The sequence below is a fragment of the Marmota monax genome, unplaced genomic scaffold, assembly GCF_021218885.2.
Source record: "Marmota monax isolate L192 unplaced genomic scaffold, Marmota_monax_Labrador192_F-V1.1 WCK01_AAM20220418_F8-fsc00036, whole genome shotgun sequence".
NCBI lineage: Eukaryota > Metazoa > Chordata > Mammalia > Rodentia > Sciuridae > Marmota > Marmota monax.
Window position 1 is genome coordinate 13,551,540 of NW_026694491.1, and position 17,142 is coordinate 13,568,681.

Below are 17,142 nucleotides of genomic sequence, written 5' to 3' on the forward strand. Positions count from 1 at the left end.
TGGAGCCTCCTTGCTGTTTTTTAAAGAAGAAAGGTAAATATTATTGGAATGTAGATATATTCAGAGCATTATATCAATATAAATATCCATACGAAGTGATTTCCCCCTTGGCAAAACATTGTTGTATTTTAAATTTAAGAACAAAATTAATGTAATGTACAAGAAAATTTACTTCAATCGAATTCAATAAAGAAAATAAATAAATATGTCTTCAAGGACTTACAAAATGATATGTATTCACACAATTTTTAAAGAACTTTCAAGGTAACATTTACTTATTCAATTTAAACATTACTATACCATTTCAATATGACTCTGTGGATGGACTAAAATCTGAACTCTACCACAAATCAGTATTGGATAGTAAGGATCACCTTATATATTTATTTATTATAGAATTTAGAATATATATGTATATAATAGATATATCATAGGTTTGTCATGATAATTAGGTAACACATGGAAAGAAGTTAGAACCGTAAATTCTGCTTATTTACTAAACCAAGACAGTAAGCAAGTCAAATAATCACATACTTCAAGTTTCTAAAGCAATGTCCCTAAAGTAGAAGGTATCAAACTGAGATACATGACAGATAAAAAGAGAAAAGTTTCCCAAATCTTAGTTCCCAAATCCATATGCCAGCCATTGTTATAAATGCTAGGTGTGTCATGGAGAGGAAGGATGTGGTGTAAGGATATGGAAGCAAATTTTCTTGTACGTTACATCAATTTTTAAGGAGTTTGTGGTACAATGTTCAGTGAAACAAGATCTCTGACAGAGAATTCCAAGGAGCATTTGGAAAGATGTATGATTCTGTTTGTGGAGAAGATATCTGAGACCACGTTTAAGAATTGATCAGGCTAGAATTATTTCCAAAATAGCATAGCATAGTGGGAAGAAGTCCATTTTAGCTCTATTGGTAACTAAATGATAAGTCATATAAACTTCTAAAAATTTGCCTCTAAAGTAAAATTTTCCATGAACTAAGAAGTTTTGAAGTTCCAACATTCTGTTCCTCTCTATTCTCTAAAGTTTTTAGTTAAAGTGTTTAGGTAATGGAATTGTAACTGAAAAAAAATACATTTTAATTTGAATATATTATTGTTCAGCTTGAGGTTGCATCAACTTAGTTATTGTAACTGCAAGCTTCTTCTATTTACATTGCCTTATATTTATTCTGAATTTTCACATCACATAAGACAGCAGTTCTCAAAGTGTAGTTCAGAGAATCATGGGGGTTTCAGAGACCCTCCCAGAGGATCCACTGGGACAAAGCTACTTTTCTAATTCAATGAAGCTGCCTTTATCATTGTATTGAAATTTCAGCTGACATTACAAAAACAATAGTAGGCTGGTACCTTGACATGAATAGAGGCAATGGCACAAAAAATATACTGATAGCCTTATAGTGCTCACTGCCCAGTACTCAGAGTAACCAGTTTCATTTTAAAAATATCTTTAATTGAAATTTAACCATTATTAATCCTGTGGAGTCTTTACCCTTGAGTATATAGTTTTTCAATATTCTGCGTGATAAAATTGGAAGTATTAGCACATTTCTGAGTAATATGGTTGTGTGAGCAAAAGCCCATAAGTGATTGGGATGAGAGATGAATGAGGGGTTTTTCCATCCTAGGAAATAGCATTTTTACTTGAAAGAATAAGTGATTGATCAACTATGGCCCACAAATTAGATATTTGGAAGACATTTTCTTATAAATGAATCAAGTGAGCATTTTACTTTGAAGCAAACAACTGAGAATGTTTATCAATGATAAAACCTAATCTTTCAGGAAAAATTAGTCTTCTCACTTTCAGCAAGATAGCTTCCAAATACTTGAAGACTTGTCCAATGACATGAGTGGTGTCATTAAAGAATGTGATTTTTAATGTTGTGTAATATCATGTATTATCATTTGGAAGATCAGCAAAATTCCTATTTTCCAAACAGTCAATACACAAGTAAAAGATCCATTCATAGTACAAGACACAGCATTGGGTTTTAATATAAAAGAGTATAAAAGTTCATTGATATTTTAAGATTTGATACTAAAATTGACATCAAAAAATTACAAATAATCAAATCTTGATACTTCACTTTAAAAAAGAATAACCACAATTATCTAAAATGTTATTAAAATATTTTTGTTTTCTAAGCACATTTCTGTGTGAGAACATATTTTGTGCATGTATGAAAGCCATGTCTTCTAATCAATTAAATGCAGAATCATAGTTATCTTCTATTAAGTTAGCCTATAAAAGATATGAAAAATTTTAAAGCAATTCCACTCTTTTCAATAAATATGCTTTTTTATTGTGGAAAATATAGTAATGTCTTGTAAAATGCGCTATTTATATTAACAAAAATGATTTAATTATTGACATTTTTTGTAAATAAATATAAATTTTGGAACTTACAAATAGTCCATACTCTGTTCCTTTATTTTGTTAATTTTATCTTTATCTGCTAGATGATGTATGCCAGCTCTCTAAGCCTCAGTTCATGTTGTCACCTTGCCTAAAACATTTCTTATCTCTGCATAAAGAGTCGACCAGCTATTTAAGCTGGAACTTATTTATACTTCCATGATGACTTCTTTTTTTTCTCTTTTACCGTATGATTTATCCATTCAGCAAAGATTCACGGGGCACCTATTATTCTATACTGATATAAATCTGTGATGTAAACTTATACATCCTTGCTGTAATGGAGCTTACTTTCTAGGATGAAGAGAAAGATATTTTTAATGATTAAAAATGCAAAATATATATTCACTGGTGGAAAGTCTTTAAAGTGAAAACTGAATCAGGAAATAGGTAGTGTGAGTGCCTTGAGATGAGAGGGATGTGAATCTTTGTCTGTGTTGCTAGAGAAGGTAACACTGAGAAGGTGGCCACGGAGGGAAGACCTGAAGGAGAGATGATGAACTGTTCACCTGTAGGAGAAGAACAGACCCACAGGCTCAGTAGTGGGAACCTACCTGATAGGTGCAAAAATATTTGTAGGATAAGGAGAGTGAACTAGTCGGAGAGTCACAAGGGACTATACATCCTACAGAAACTGACTTTGACTCATCAAGCCTGGATGACAATTAAAGGATTTTCAGCAGAAGAGCTGCTTTAAACAGATAATTCCAATTTCTGTGTGAAAAACAGACTAGAATGGCAAAGACAGAAGTACAGATATGATTAGGAATCTTGCAATAATCCAGGTCTATCAGGTGGAAGTAGGAAGGCTAATGAAGAGTAGAGGATTTGTGACTATATTTTGAGGCAAATAAGATCTTCTGAGGGATATGTGCTAAAGCCACTAGACAAAGAATGATAAAGAATCATAAAATGAGCTCCATACAATAAGATGGGATAATATGGGACAAAAATTGGCAGAACAGGTTCATAGGGTTGGCGGATAGTATGGTGGGATTGTGGGAATGGGAAGAGTGTACAGTGAGTAGACGAAGAGCTTAGTTTTGAACCTGTTAAGTTTGAGATGTCTATAGACATTCAAGTTGCAGATACAGAGGAAACAACTACATACATGTTTGCGATCAGGAAAGAAGTGTGGTTTAGAAAGAAAATTTGGGAAAAATCTATATATAGATGTTAGTAGGCTATGAGACTAGATGAGACCACATAATGAGAAAATGTAAGTTAAAAAATGCAGAAATATATCCAAGGACTGAGTTCCATAATATTTTATGGTTTAACAGAGGAGATGAGGGATCAGCAAAATAAACTGAAATAGTACTGCCAGAAAGTTAAATGGCATTATGTATAATGTTGCTGATGAGTCTTGGAGTATGATGACAGAATTCATCTCTGGATTGAGCAATTTAAAGGTCAATAGTGACACTAGTAATTGTAGTCTTGATGGAATATTAAAGGTGATGATCTGGAGTGGTCTCAAGAAGAAAGGAAGCAGACAAAATGGAAATAATTAGTATAGAAAAGATCTTGATAGCATTGTAGTAGGAAAAGTTGGCAGCATTTGCAAAAGGGAATGACATGAAGAGGATTTTTAGTTTTTATTATTTAAGAAAGGGGAAATAATAGCATTGCTTTATAAGTTGATGTGATAGATTAAGTAGGAAAGGAAAAACTGACATTCATAGGATTTGTTCTAATGATTCACTGCAGAATTTAAATGGAGACATGGACGAGAGACTATAAGGGACTCCATCTATATCTGTCAGCCTAGAATGCCAATTAAGAGTCACAGCACCTGGTTTGGAACTTCAACTCTGTTGCTTACTAGCAATACGACTTGGGCAAGCTATTAACTTTCTGTGTCTCATTTTCCTCACCCCTAAAATAATAACTAAGATAATAATAAGAGTTAAACATTCCTCAGAAAGTTGATGTAAGAACTAAATGAGCTGATATTTGTGAAGGTCTTAGCAAAGCAAGTACTTTGTCATGTTTGTTGAATATGTACAAGTAGACTGGCACTCAAATGTACAAAAATAAATAAACCCCTAATAATCTTCCTCGTATCTCAACTCCATTTGTTCATTTAATTCAAATCACGCTGCTGACCCTTGCTGTCTCCTATACCAGTAACACTCCACTAGACTTTCAAGTTAGACAGCAGCAGTTAAAACTGTGATCTCCTGCAGGCTCAATTTTGTCAGAACTCAGACTGCTCAGCTGTAAGAAGAGAAAAAATATATTAATTTATTTCCTAGAGTGTTTGAGAAACAAATGAAATAAGACATATAAAGCACTCTTCTTAGTCCCTGTAACCTGGTATATGCACAAACAAACATTGATATTTTTATGCTGCTCTTAGATTTTAGCAGCACACCTGCCTTTCAATACCATATGGGAAAGAGAGTGAAATCCACTGAAATTAACCAGCCTCTCCCATGTGTCTTATCATGTTTATCATCTTATCAATATTTCATGTTGAAAGACAAAGTTAAAAAAAAACAATATTGGCCAGAGAATGAAAGGATTTGGATCACAATGAGATTAACAGATGTCTTGGTTCAACAACCATCATTATTAATGATGGATCTTACAACATTTTTGGCAACCAGTTTGGCACATAGTCAGAAATATTTATCGACAACAAAATTGTTTTAAATACTTGGGGATTTGTGTGTGTTTCTGTGAGGAAGTTTCATATATCATAAAAGCACACATCTGCACATGAATCAAAAAACTTTGAAAAAATAAGATTGAATTAACAACTAGTTTAAAAGTTAAAGTAATTCAAATGAATAAATTAGATACTAAATAAGATCGAATTAATATGTGTAGAGACAATGACATATGTAGAAAAATATAGTACCTGCAGAGGTAACCAAGCAACAGAAAAATAAGTAGTTGACATGGAGGCACTTGATTTTTTTGTTTATTCAAATAATTACTGCTGGACTAAGAGTCATCATACTCAGAAATATGTGGAGCAATTGGACAGGTTCCTCCAGAGATGCCCACAGTAGAGCCTGTATTCTTATTACTGAGGTTTCCTCTCTTTGATGCTGGACTAGGTTGTTAGACCAGAAGAGAAATTCAGAGTTGGCTAGGCAATATGGAATTAGTAAGGGAAAGTGAACCCTCTGAGGTAAAGCAGAAAATTAGAATTGACATTTTTGTTTTTTACCTAGTTGCCATCTGAAAAGTATCTTCCAGGATTTCTCAAAGCTGAAATTCTTTTTTGGATTCATGTCATGTAAATAACTTTAACTGGAATGTCAGGGGAAGGAGAGAGTGCAATGAGAAGAATAAACAGTGTTCTTTGTTGAATAAAGAGAGGAACTGAAAGGCACCCTGCAATTAATACTGGGTGGAAGCTCTCTTACATTGGGGAAATTATAACCCAATATAATTAAAAGCTATTTTCATTTCAAATTCTATTTTTAAGTCATAAACAAAAATGAGAAAGATAATAGTGAGTTGGTAATTTTACAAACATCAGTTGAATTTCATCTTAGAAAAGAAAATGGATATCTGCATAAACAGGCTTGGTTTTTAGCTGTGTGATGTTAGGCAAGGTATATAAAGTCTAAAAATATGATTGTGTGCATCAGTAAAATGATTGCACCAGAATCTTCTTTAAAGAGATGTTTTAAAGATTGCCAATGACTATATTGGGTCTAGTATAATATTTGGTGCATACAAGAGTCCAAATACTTTTGTTCTTTTTATTAACCAGGTTTTAACAAATTTCAAATACTGGGCCATTGAAACAGAAAAGAGAGTAGTCTAGTTTAGTTGCTGAATATCCTCTGTGTGTTAAAGTCCTGGTCCCCAAGGTGGCACAATTGGGAGGTAATAGAAAATTTGAGTGATAGAGTATAGTGGGAAGTCATTCCATTATTGAAAGCATACCCCACAGCAGATTGTGTGACCTTGGTCTCATCCTTTTTTCAACTCTTGACTCATGATTATAGGGCTTTTGTTCTTCCATGAGTTCCTACAATGATGTATTACATCAGCATAGACTCAAACAGTGGGGCAATTATGGACTGAAACCTTCAAAACTGTGAGCCAAAATAAATATTTTCACTTTATGAGTTGATTACCTCAAATAGTTTGATATAGTGATAGAAACTAATAAGTTTCTTCTCAACAAAAGAAACAATCTGTGAGGTGAACAGAGAGCCTACATCCTGGGAGCAAATTTTTACCCTTCACACATCAGATAGAGCACTAATCTCTAGGGTATATAAAGAACTCAAAAAGCTAAGCACCAAAAAAACAAATAACCCAATCAACAAATGGGCCAAGGACCTGAACAGACACTTCTCAGAAGAGGATTTACAATCAATCAACAAATATATGAAAAAATGCTCATCATCTTTAACAGTAGAGAAATGCAAATCAAAACTACTCTAAGATACCATCTCACTCCAGTCAGAGTGGCAGCTATTAAGAATATAAACAACAATAAGTGTTGGCGAGGATGTAGGGGAAAAGGCACACTCAGACATTGCTGGTGGGACAGCAAATTGGTGCAGCCAATATGGAAAGCAGTATGGAGATTCCTTAGAAATCTGGGAATGAAACCACCATTTGACCCAGCTATCCCTCTCCTCGGTCTATAACCAAAGGACTTAAAATCAGTATACTACAGGGACACAGCCACATCAATGTTTATAGCAGCACAATTCACAATAGCTAAACTGTGGAGCCAACCTAGATGCCCTTCAGTGGATGAATGGATTTAAAAAAAAGTGGCATATATACACAATGGAATTTTACTCAGCAATAAAAGAGAATAAAATCATGGCATTTGCAGGTTAATGGATGGCATTGGAGAAGATAATGCTATGTGAAGTTAGCCAATCCCAAAAAAACAAATTCTGAATGTTTTCTCTGACATAACGAGGCTGACTCATAGTGGAGTAGGGAGGGGGAACATGGGAGGAATAGATGAATTCTAGATAGGGCAGAGGGGTGGGAGGGAAAGAGAATGAGCAGGGAGTTAGCAAGGATGGTGGAATGTGATAGACATCATTAACCAAAGTACATGTATGAAGACACGAATTGGTGTCAACTTTATATACAACCAGAGATATGAAAAATTATGCTGTATAAGTGTAATAAGAATTGTAATGCATTCTGCTGACATTTATTTTTAAAAAATCAATAAAAAAATAAATTTTAAAAAAGAGGAAAAAACAACTGAGTGAAAAAAAGTAAAAAAAGAAAAAGAAAAAAAAGAAAGGAAGGAAGGAAGGAAGGAAGGAAAGAAGTAAGAAGAAAGAAGAAGAAGGAAAGAAAGAAAGAAAGAAAGAAAGAAAGAAAGAAAGAAAAACTAACATCCATCCAGGAATTCAAGGCAAGTACAAGTCCACTGTCTCCAAAAGAAAAATTAAACAGAAGAGATTTATTTTTTTCCTTACTCCACCTGGTAGTTAGAGTTTGATCATGTATAACTTAGCAAAACATTTAAATATTGAAAGTATGAATAAAAGTTTCCAATTTATTAGAGATATTTGCTTAGCATTGTGTTTCTCAACCGGAGCACTTTTACAATGCTTGGAAACATTTTTGATCATGTGATCCAGTGAGTGCTACTGGAATCTAATGGGTAGGAGCCAGAGTGCTTCAGTTGAGCAACACTGGCCTAGCCCTGGACATCACAGTGTCATGGCAGCAGTTGTGTGGATGTGGCTGATGTCTTGCTGTGTGTCTAAGCTACAATGTCCTGAGCAAATGGCTTCAGTGGCAATACTTTGGCATCTTGACTATGCCTTGCCTCTTGGGATTCCTGCTTGATCTCAGCTTTCCAGGTTTTTACTAATTTTGTACATGACATACTTATCCAAAAAAATCCTTAATACTGAAGTTAATAAATTTTCATGTTAATAGTCAAGAAAATCTGATCAGTAGAGATAGTTCATTAGTAGAGATAGTTGCATTTATTCTTATGAAATAATCTAACTTACTTTGGAAAATAAACAATACTCACCATTTATTAAGTACTTCTATTTGCCAAAGGAATATACACACAATATCTAATTTATTTTCTATGTCACTTTGGGAAATAAGCATCAATGTCTCTAAGGATTTGTGAAACTACAGCAACCTTAAGGCATCCACCTTATAAATATCATACCTCAAGTTTCAAATCAAGGTTTTTTCAATTCTAAAGGCCTTTACTCATTAACCAGGTCTTTTTGCTACCTCGCTTTTATATATATATATATATATATATATATATATATATATATATATATATATATATATATATATATTAGCATTCATATTTCATATCTCAGAAACCAAATTCTAACATTCTCTAAATTACTGTCTATTTTACTCATATCTATTTAACTTCCATCCCACTCTATTCTGGCTTTTTATTCTTAAGATTACATTACCATGTCTCTTCACAAATCACCACTGACTTTCTAGGTTTCAAATCTAAGCAATCTAATTCCTCCTTGTCAAAATTCCATCACCACTCTATCTTCAGGACATCTTTTATTACTTGGTTGCCTTAGTGAAGTACCCCATCTCTGTTTAATTATAGGCTCTGTCCAACTCTTGAACATTGGTGCTCATTTGTTCTCCCTCTTTGTCCTCTCTCCCCTGGTGCTACATACTCACCCCAGATAACCTCATTTATGCTCAATGTCATTTTATAATTGCTTATAAGATTATTTTATATTAAAATTAATTTAAATCAAGAACACTATATAAAGAATGTAAATGCTATAGCTAAATTCACAAGCCTTTTGATAGCTACCTGTATGCTTGACAAATGAAAAATTCCATCTACATTTAGAAAAAAATATTCTCTGAAATAATACTTAGCCTTTGGAGTACTTCCTTATTAATTAAAGCCACATCATTCAATGCTTCCAAAGTTTGACTTAGGGTTTTCTATAAAACGTTATGTTCCATGCTTAAAATAGCACAATGTGAAATTATTAAGTTATCCCAATCTCCCATGCACAGGTGGAGAGTTGGCTTTATTTCCTTGACTGCTTTCTTTGTTCCTGCTTGAGGCAAAGATGGGTTACTATTACTTAAGGATAGAAAGCTTTCCCAATGTGTCTGAAAATTGTGCCTTCTTACACTGTGGCTGTGATTATAGATATACAGTGGGAACTGCATACCTAGATCCATTAAACCTGAAGATATTTCTTCCATTTGCTGGCTGGCCTGCAGCAGTTTCTCAGAGAGTGGGTCACAGCAGGGTAGGAAAATCCTCTCTCTCCATACTGTGATTAGCAGTGTTTACTCTATGACAAAACAAAACAAAACAAAAACCTCTTTCTAAAATAGCATTACAATGTCACACAGCTTTACAAGTTTAAGGATATACTTGCCATTTTCCTGGAAGCAAGCTGTCCAGTGACAGCATGGCTAGGTCAGAAGGAGAATCAGGTCTCACCTACACAGTTTCCTAGGAAGAGGTTTTGAGACCATCCATATTTCTCCCTCCCTTTTGGGGAATTTCTTTTCAGGAGGATCTGCTATCTGCATATTCGAGCTGACCTCAGTCAAGCCTTTTCAATTTATCAAAGATATTTTTAAAATGCTAAACTTCTAAAGGAAAGGGGGGTAGGACACTATATTGGTTTGCGTTAAATAAAGGGAATCGTCTCAGATAATGCTGATATACCCACTACCAGTAAAAGAAATGCCTGCCAGTTTTTATCAGTTTATTTCACTTGGCAATCAACCATAACATGAACGATAGTTTTACAGAAAATAGTTCTTATTAATATTAATAAGTAATAGTGGATAGAAATAAGATCCTTAATTGATATTTTTCATTGGTCTTTGTATAAAAACAGACTTATGAATAACATACTCAAAAATTATCCCCATTTCCATAAATATTTAAATTAATTTTCACCAAATTATTAAGCCTAGGTTGAAATATGTTATACAGATTTTGACTGGATTCTGGTACTTCTTAAGAGATAAAAAGAGAATGGCATTTGCATTTAATATCTAGGATACCACCTGTCGTGAAAAAAAATGTCATATTGTAACATTTATACTTTTATCCTTTAAATACAAACTGGAAAATTAAGAATTACTATCTCAAATGACATTTTTTTATATTTGCATTATGCTTGATTTCTTTTCAGGCTCTTCCTCAATTTCCCTAAATTGAAATTCTTTTAGTAAAACCATGCATTATAATCTTGATATTAGGAAGATGTAACTCTGGAGAAGAAATCCTAAGTTGACTAGGTTATAAATGAGAATTGAAAAGGAAGTCTCCTAGATAAATGGGAAAATACAAAACAGACACATTTTTAGATTGTTCCTAGTTTGATAAAGCTAACAAAAGTTATCACAAGCATCAGATAGGGTATTAAAGAAATTGTCACTATTTGATATCTCAGAAATAAGCAAAACAATCAGATAAAACTATTATTCATTGTAAAGTCTATACTCACCAAATTAAATAAATGATAGGATATTAACACTATGAAACATTTCAATAGTTATTAACAGATACCACACAAAAATCATTAGCTCCTCTAATAGAATAGTAAGCCAGAAAATATTCCATTCACAGTGGGTATAGAATATTTAAGAATGTGAAAAAAATAATTTTATAATTTATTGTTATAAAGGGTAAGATACACACTATTTATGAGAGGAAAAACTCTTGTAAAAACAAATCTTACAGATTAAAGGCATTCCAATGAGAAATGTTTTTTGAAATGAAATGCAGTGACTTTTTTAAAAATATATGTTTTTTTTTAGTTATAGGTGGACACAATGCCTTTATTTTATTTATTTATTTTTATGTGGTGCTGAGGATTGAACCCAGTGCCTCATACACACGAAGCAAGTGCTTTGCCACTAAGCCACAATCCCAACCTCTCAGTGAGACTTTTTAAATACAAGATTTGTTTGAAAGAGTGAATATCAAAAACATTCTATGAAACCTAAGTGGCCAGCAGGTGGAACTTAGAAAAATGATAGCTGACATAGAGGACCACCATACTGCTTTGGACCAAGGAATAAAAGTGCACTGTTGTTAGTCCAGAGCCCTGAATGGGTCCCACATCTGATATGTCTGAGGAAAATAGCACATCAGCACTATTTTTGTGACTTGATTTTAAGTAAACTTATATAAAAATATAACATGCCATCCAGTGTTTGCCAGTACTAGGCCACCATTCTTTAACTGGAGTTTTTCCTAATACTCAAGACTGACTCATAAGCATGATTCTAAGAACCTCATAGGACATCTGGTTCTCCACATTAGTAGAATAGTTTGAGGTGGGATGATTGGAGTGTCCTGAATTGGGGAATGAAAACACCAGGTGTTTGAATTTGGGACCCTGATTCCAGATAGCTCTACTGATCCCACCTGGTTCCAAGCTCTGGACTGAGATTTAGAAATTTCTAGGCATATTCCTTATGTCTGGCATCCTAACTCACCAGGTATCATGAGATATAGAACCAGAAATTATCCCAATGTGTGCATATTCTATATGCTCAGCAGCATAACTATAAATGTACCATCTGTTTTTCTTTTTTCTAGAATTATAAAATTACATTTTATCAGAATTCCCATTTTTATGGAATATAAACTATAGCTGTGCTACAAACAGTGAATTTATATGGGTGAACTTACGTTTTTCTTAGTTATATCTTATTATATCTATTTTACAATATGCTCACAACTTAATACATAATATTATGACCTTCCTCTGCCACACTTCACTTATGAGAGCTGAATTTGGAGTGTTCCTAGGATTTATTTAAAATCTGAATGAAAGGAAACATATATTTGAGTTGGACTGACTTTTAACTGGTTTTAGTAGGATATTTTAAATTTGATTTGTAGTCATTCCTGTATGTGTTTATGCTATCACTTATGATTCAAAGGACCTTCAGAAAGAGTTCTATCATTGACTACATTGATTTACCATGTGCAGTACAAGGACCCACTCTCTAAGGTGCAGGCTGGAGGTAATCTTGCAATATAAGCATGCCCAATATCTCCTGCTTGGCACCAGAAGACTGTGGGTAGTGGAGGAGAAAAAAGATTGAAACATACAGAACCAGAACTAGAACTATTCTGTGGAAAATTATTCCATACATTATATATATAAAAAATTTTAAGCAACTGATTTTGTTTGCTCTAATGCCTAGCAAGAACAGAAATACTCTATTGTTAAAAATAAGCATCAAATACAATTATAAGTCCATCTCTTTGTTTTAATGGGAAATGTGCACTATGTGATTTATCAGAATTACTGTGTTTGTAGGATACAGACTGAAAGCAGCCCTGCAGTACCTGAGTTTGTCTGCATGTGAAGTCTCATGTTTTATGTATAGAGATCATGTTTAGCATATCTAACACATTTGTCTTGATGAAGTCTAGCAGTTTCAGATAAAGTGATGTGTAAAATTGACACCAATGCAGAAAAACAGCATGAAGAAACAGTGTTCCACTGATAAAACTCTTATATGTTTGTCAATAATTCAAAATACATAGTGCAAAAGCAATTTGTTATATTAAGTAAAAAGTATCTCAGTACAATGTAGAGACAATGTAAACATATATCTGAAGGGCTGTCTTGTAGGCCTTAATTTCAGATTAGTTTTCTACATTTTTTCAGGATTATTGATCTTGCCAAAATTTAAATATGACAGGAAGAAAGTATACTAGTGAAAGCCAGACATGTAAGTGGAATGAAGAAAAAAATTAAAAACACAGTAGGATTTCAATATGCCAAAACTATATCATCACACAAGAAATTAAAACATCTGAATATTAAAATTACAAATAAACTTTTCTAAACTTTGTTTTTGGAGGTGAGACAGGGATTGAATTCAGGGGCACTCAGCCAATGTGCCACATCCACAGTCCCATTTTGTAATTTATTTAGAGACAGGATCTTACTGAGTTACTTAGCACCTTGCTGTTGCTGAGGCTGGCTTTGAACTTGTGATCCTCCTGCCTCAGCCTCCTGAGCCACTGGAATTATAGGCATGCGCCATCATTTAATAACTCATTAAGAGTTATCAAACTCTTAATAACACAAATAAAATTTAGTTAACTAAGCTAGAGGAAAAGCTAAATTATCCTTATATTGACCCTAAAGAAAATAATATTTTAACCTTGTGGTTTTATGAAGAGATGATAAAAGATTATGTTAAAAAAGTAAAGAATAAACATATTATACAGGTTTACAGAAGTCTGAAAGCAGTGAAAATATTCTTCAATTTTATTTTATTTAACGATTTGTAGTATTTTTTTTTGTAAGGATGTAAAGTAAAATAGTATCCTGAGAATACAATTATAAAATTTCTATCCACAGTCTAAACAAAGCCAAGGTAAATGATTTATTATATCACACTTAAAGCAGAGAAGGTCAATTAATGACCTAAGTATTCAAATTCTGAGAAATAGTATCTAATAGATGTATTTTAGTAATTCCAGTATAGTACTCAGATATGATGTGGTTAATTCTTGAATTACCAATGATATACCTTTATAGAGAGCTGAATGATAGCTCCCAATACTGTCTTTGAATGCTTAGTCTAAAATCCTTGGTAAATTATTTTCCCATTTCTTTCTCTCATGCCTGCTATCTAGTCTGTCAGTGAATTGTATAAATTCTACCTCCAAAAAATATTCAGAATATAACCACTTCTCACTACTGCTCTTCTATCTCCCTGATGCAAACCATCATCCCTCACCTGCATTATTCCAAAAGTGTCCTAACTGGAGAGCTTTCTTCCATCTTTGTTGTTCTTCCCTCCTATAAGTCAGCTGTCACACAACAGCCAGAGTAAGCCTATTAATGTCAAATCAAGCCACTCCTGTGTTCAGATCATTCTAATGACTTTTCATCTTCTTAACAAAATCCTAAGTTCTACCATGATTTGCAAGGCTCTGGGTGATATGGATCCTACAACCCTTGCTTGATCTTATCCTCTACTACCTCACCTCCTGTATGCTTTTGTTGTGCTGACCTCTCAGGAAACACCACTTTTCTGCTCAGGAATATTGCCTTTCCTAGAAATCCTCTTTCTTTTTTTTTTTTTTTCCAAAACTGTGTTATTTAATAAGATCAAATGCTTAAAATAATCTAATACAAACTTTCTGATTCAATGAAATATATGTACATTTATTTTGTATAATTGTTTACAATAAAAATCCTGAAAGAAATTTATACCTATATATTCCTCCAATTTACATGGTAAAGTCAAATATATTCAGTTTTTCTATATATAACAGTTTTACATTTGCATTTTCTACAATTAAGACAAAAATGTCTTAAAAGTTTTAAGATATATATCCAATTATGTACAAAATCCCATATGTCAACATATAAGTTCAACCTTACTTTAAAATCATTACAAATTGTGAGAAACACATATTCTGAAAAAATTTGTCCTAGAAGTAGCATATAACCTAGGTGGATACAAAAGTAAAAACCCATATAACCTAGGCAGATACAAAAGTAAAAATGATGATTATAAATTATAGTAGTGTCTGTATCACCTATTGTCAAAGGAGGTATTCTTTCTAAATATATATATCATAAATAATGAATCCTTTTAAAGGCTAAAATTATTGGTTTATTCTATTTTCATTAAAATGTTTGTTAAAAATGTTATCATCTTATAAAACAGAGTATACTGAATACAATGTAGCCCTTGAGTACAAATGCCAATTATTTGATGACTTGTTCAAACTGTTTCTATGCATGGGGTGATTTTTTTGTTCTTCTCCCTAAATTAATTGGTCCTAGACTCACATGTTTGTATAATTACTTTCTATAGTTTACTTTCTTATTCTCATTTCACATTTCTATCAGTAAGTGTCTCAGATTTACCATTAGTTTACTTGCTATGAAATTTTCCCTTGCAGTTCTTTGTGTCCACACTAGCACCCTTCAGCCTAAATTCTATTTTAGCCTTGGTCCCAACAGGTAGCAGCATCTGAATGTGTCTGGCTGGGTGAGAGGAAGAGTCTCACATGAGGTAATGACATATTTGTTCCCCTAACTCTCACATTTGATTGCCGAAATTTCCCACTTCCCAAATACCTGAATTTTTGGCTTTCCAGGTTTAATTTTTGGTGCTTAAATGTTCCAGTTTAAGCAGCTCTATCTATCCCTCTGCTTCCTGACCTTCTGCTCCTCCCATCTAATAGCCAGGTATGCTTGCTTCATAACACCTCCATCCTTCTCCTTGAATTTCAGCTTATGAATGCTCCTAGGATCCTGAATACTCATCTATCACAGATTTCCACCAACCAATCTCGAAATCCTCTTTCTTTATACCTGCTTGCTGTCATTTTCTTCAAGACTTTACTCAAATCCACTTTCTCAGTCAACTAGTCCCCATTAACAGGTGTTTTGGGCCCTCAGACACATCTAATCCTTTTCTGTTTTATTATTCTCTGTAGTATTTGTCAGTATGGAATACAGTATATATTTTTCTTATTACTACTGTTTATTTTCTTCATGCTCCTATCTGGCATGTAAACTTTATGAAAGCAGGGATTTTAAAAATGTTTTGTGTTTAATTATATCTTTAGAATCCTGAAGATGCCCCCAATGTGGTAACTACCCAATACAATTTAGTTTAATTCTCATTAATTTACAGTAAGTATTTTGGAGTGATCTTTTTAAAAGTAGTCCATATATGTAACTTAAGTTGTATTATGTCCTTTTTACAACATGAATTACAAATGGTGCTGCTTCTGGTCATTGCTTTCCAATCAACAGTTTAGGACTCAACTATGTGTTTCATATTTTGTTACATTTCTTAGTGAAGTTGGCATGCTTTTTCTCAAATATTAATATGGTAATTTCAATCCTGCTTTACATGCTTCAGTAGCTTAAATCCTAGTGTTCTCATTACAAGGTAGTTTCTTCAGGTTTAAGGAGGAACATTGGAAAGATGTGATTAGAATAATGCCTTATGGTGTGATTTGAGCTTAGATTCACAAAAGTGAAATTACTTACTGAAAAGATAATTATTTATGAAGTTTGGTACTATAGTTTCTGTTACTACAAAACTTTCATGATGTACATCATAACTCATCACCATGGATATATAGAAAAAAAGACATTGATAACCTGGGGTTTTAAAGGAAAGAAAATGCATCTTATTGTTTTGTTTTTTATTTTATCTTATTTATTTATCTATTTTTTGGTGGGGTCAAATAACTTAGACTATTTCTAATTTTCATTCATGGCATTTTGACCAGCTGCATGAACTAGGGGTGTAATCTTGGCTTAATTTAACAGTAACTACCTTTTGAAATTCCTGAAATCTTAATTGAAATCTTAGTTTCTTCTTTTAAATGTTTATTAGGTACCTCATACTTTTAGTAACTGTCTTGAAGTTTTTTCCCAGAGACTTAATAGTCCTTTGAGGAAAACAAAACCACAAAGTTACTCTATGAGATGTTTTCAACAACATGCAGCTACAGGAAAGGCCCCATAGTGATACACCTCATTGCAATCTTAATTACATTTGAGCTAGCCAAGTAACACAAGTGATTCATATCTTTGACTGATTAGGTGGTCTACACTGAATCCTTTTCAATTTATTCAAAGTGAAAATTTAATGTATGGAAATACTACATAATACTTTAATTGTATATAACAGAAGTCCTAGAGCTAGAACTTAAATTGTAATCTCTGTTGAATACTTAGACTTATCTGGGTAGGCACAAGTAG

General features: G+C 33.1%; 1 non-coding gene across 1 annotated transcript; it reads right to left on the reverse strand.

Moving 5' to 3' along the window:
* Positions 1-16,792: 16,792 nt before the first annotated feature.
* LOC124075794 (small nucleolar RNA SNORA18) lies at positions 16,793-16,920 on the reverse strand. The gene has a single exon (XR_006846169.1). It is a non-coding gene; the product is annotated as a small nucleolar RNA SNORA18 (small nucleolar RNA).
* Between the last annotated feature and the right edge of the window lie 222 nt (positions 16,921-17,142).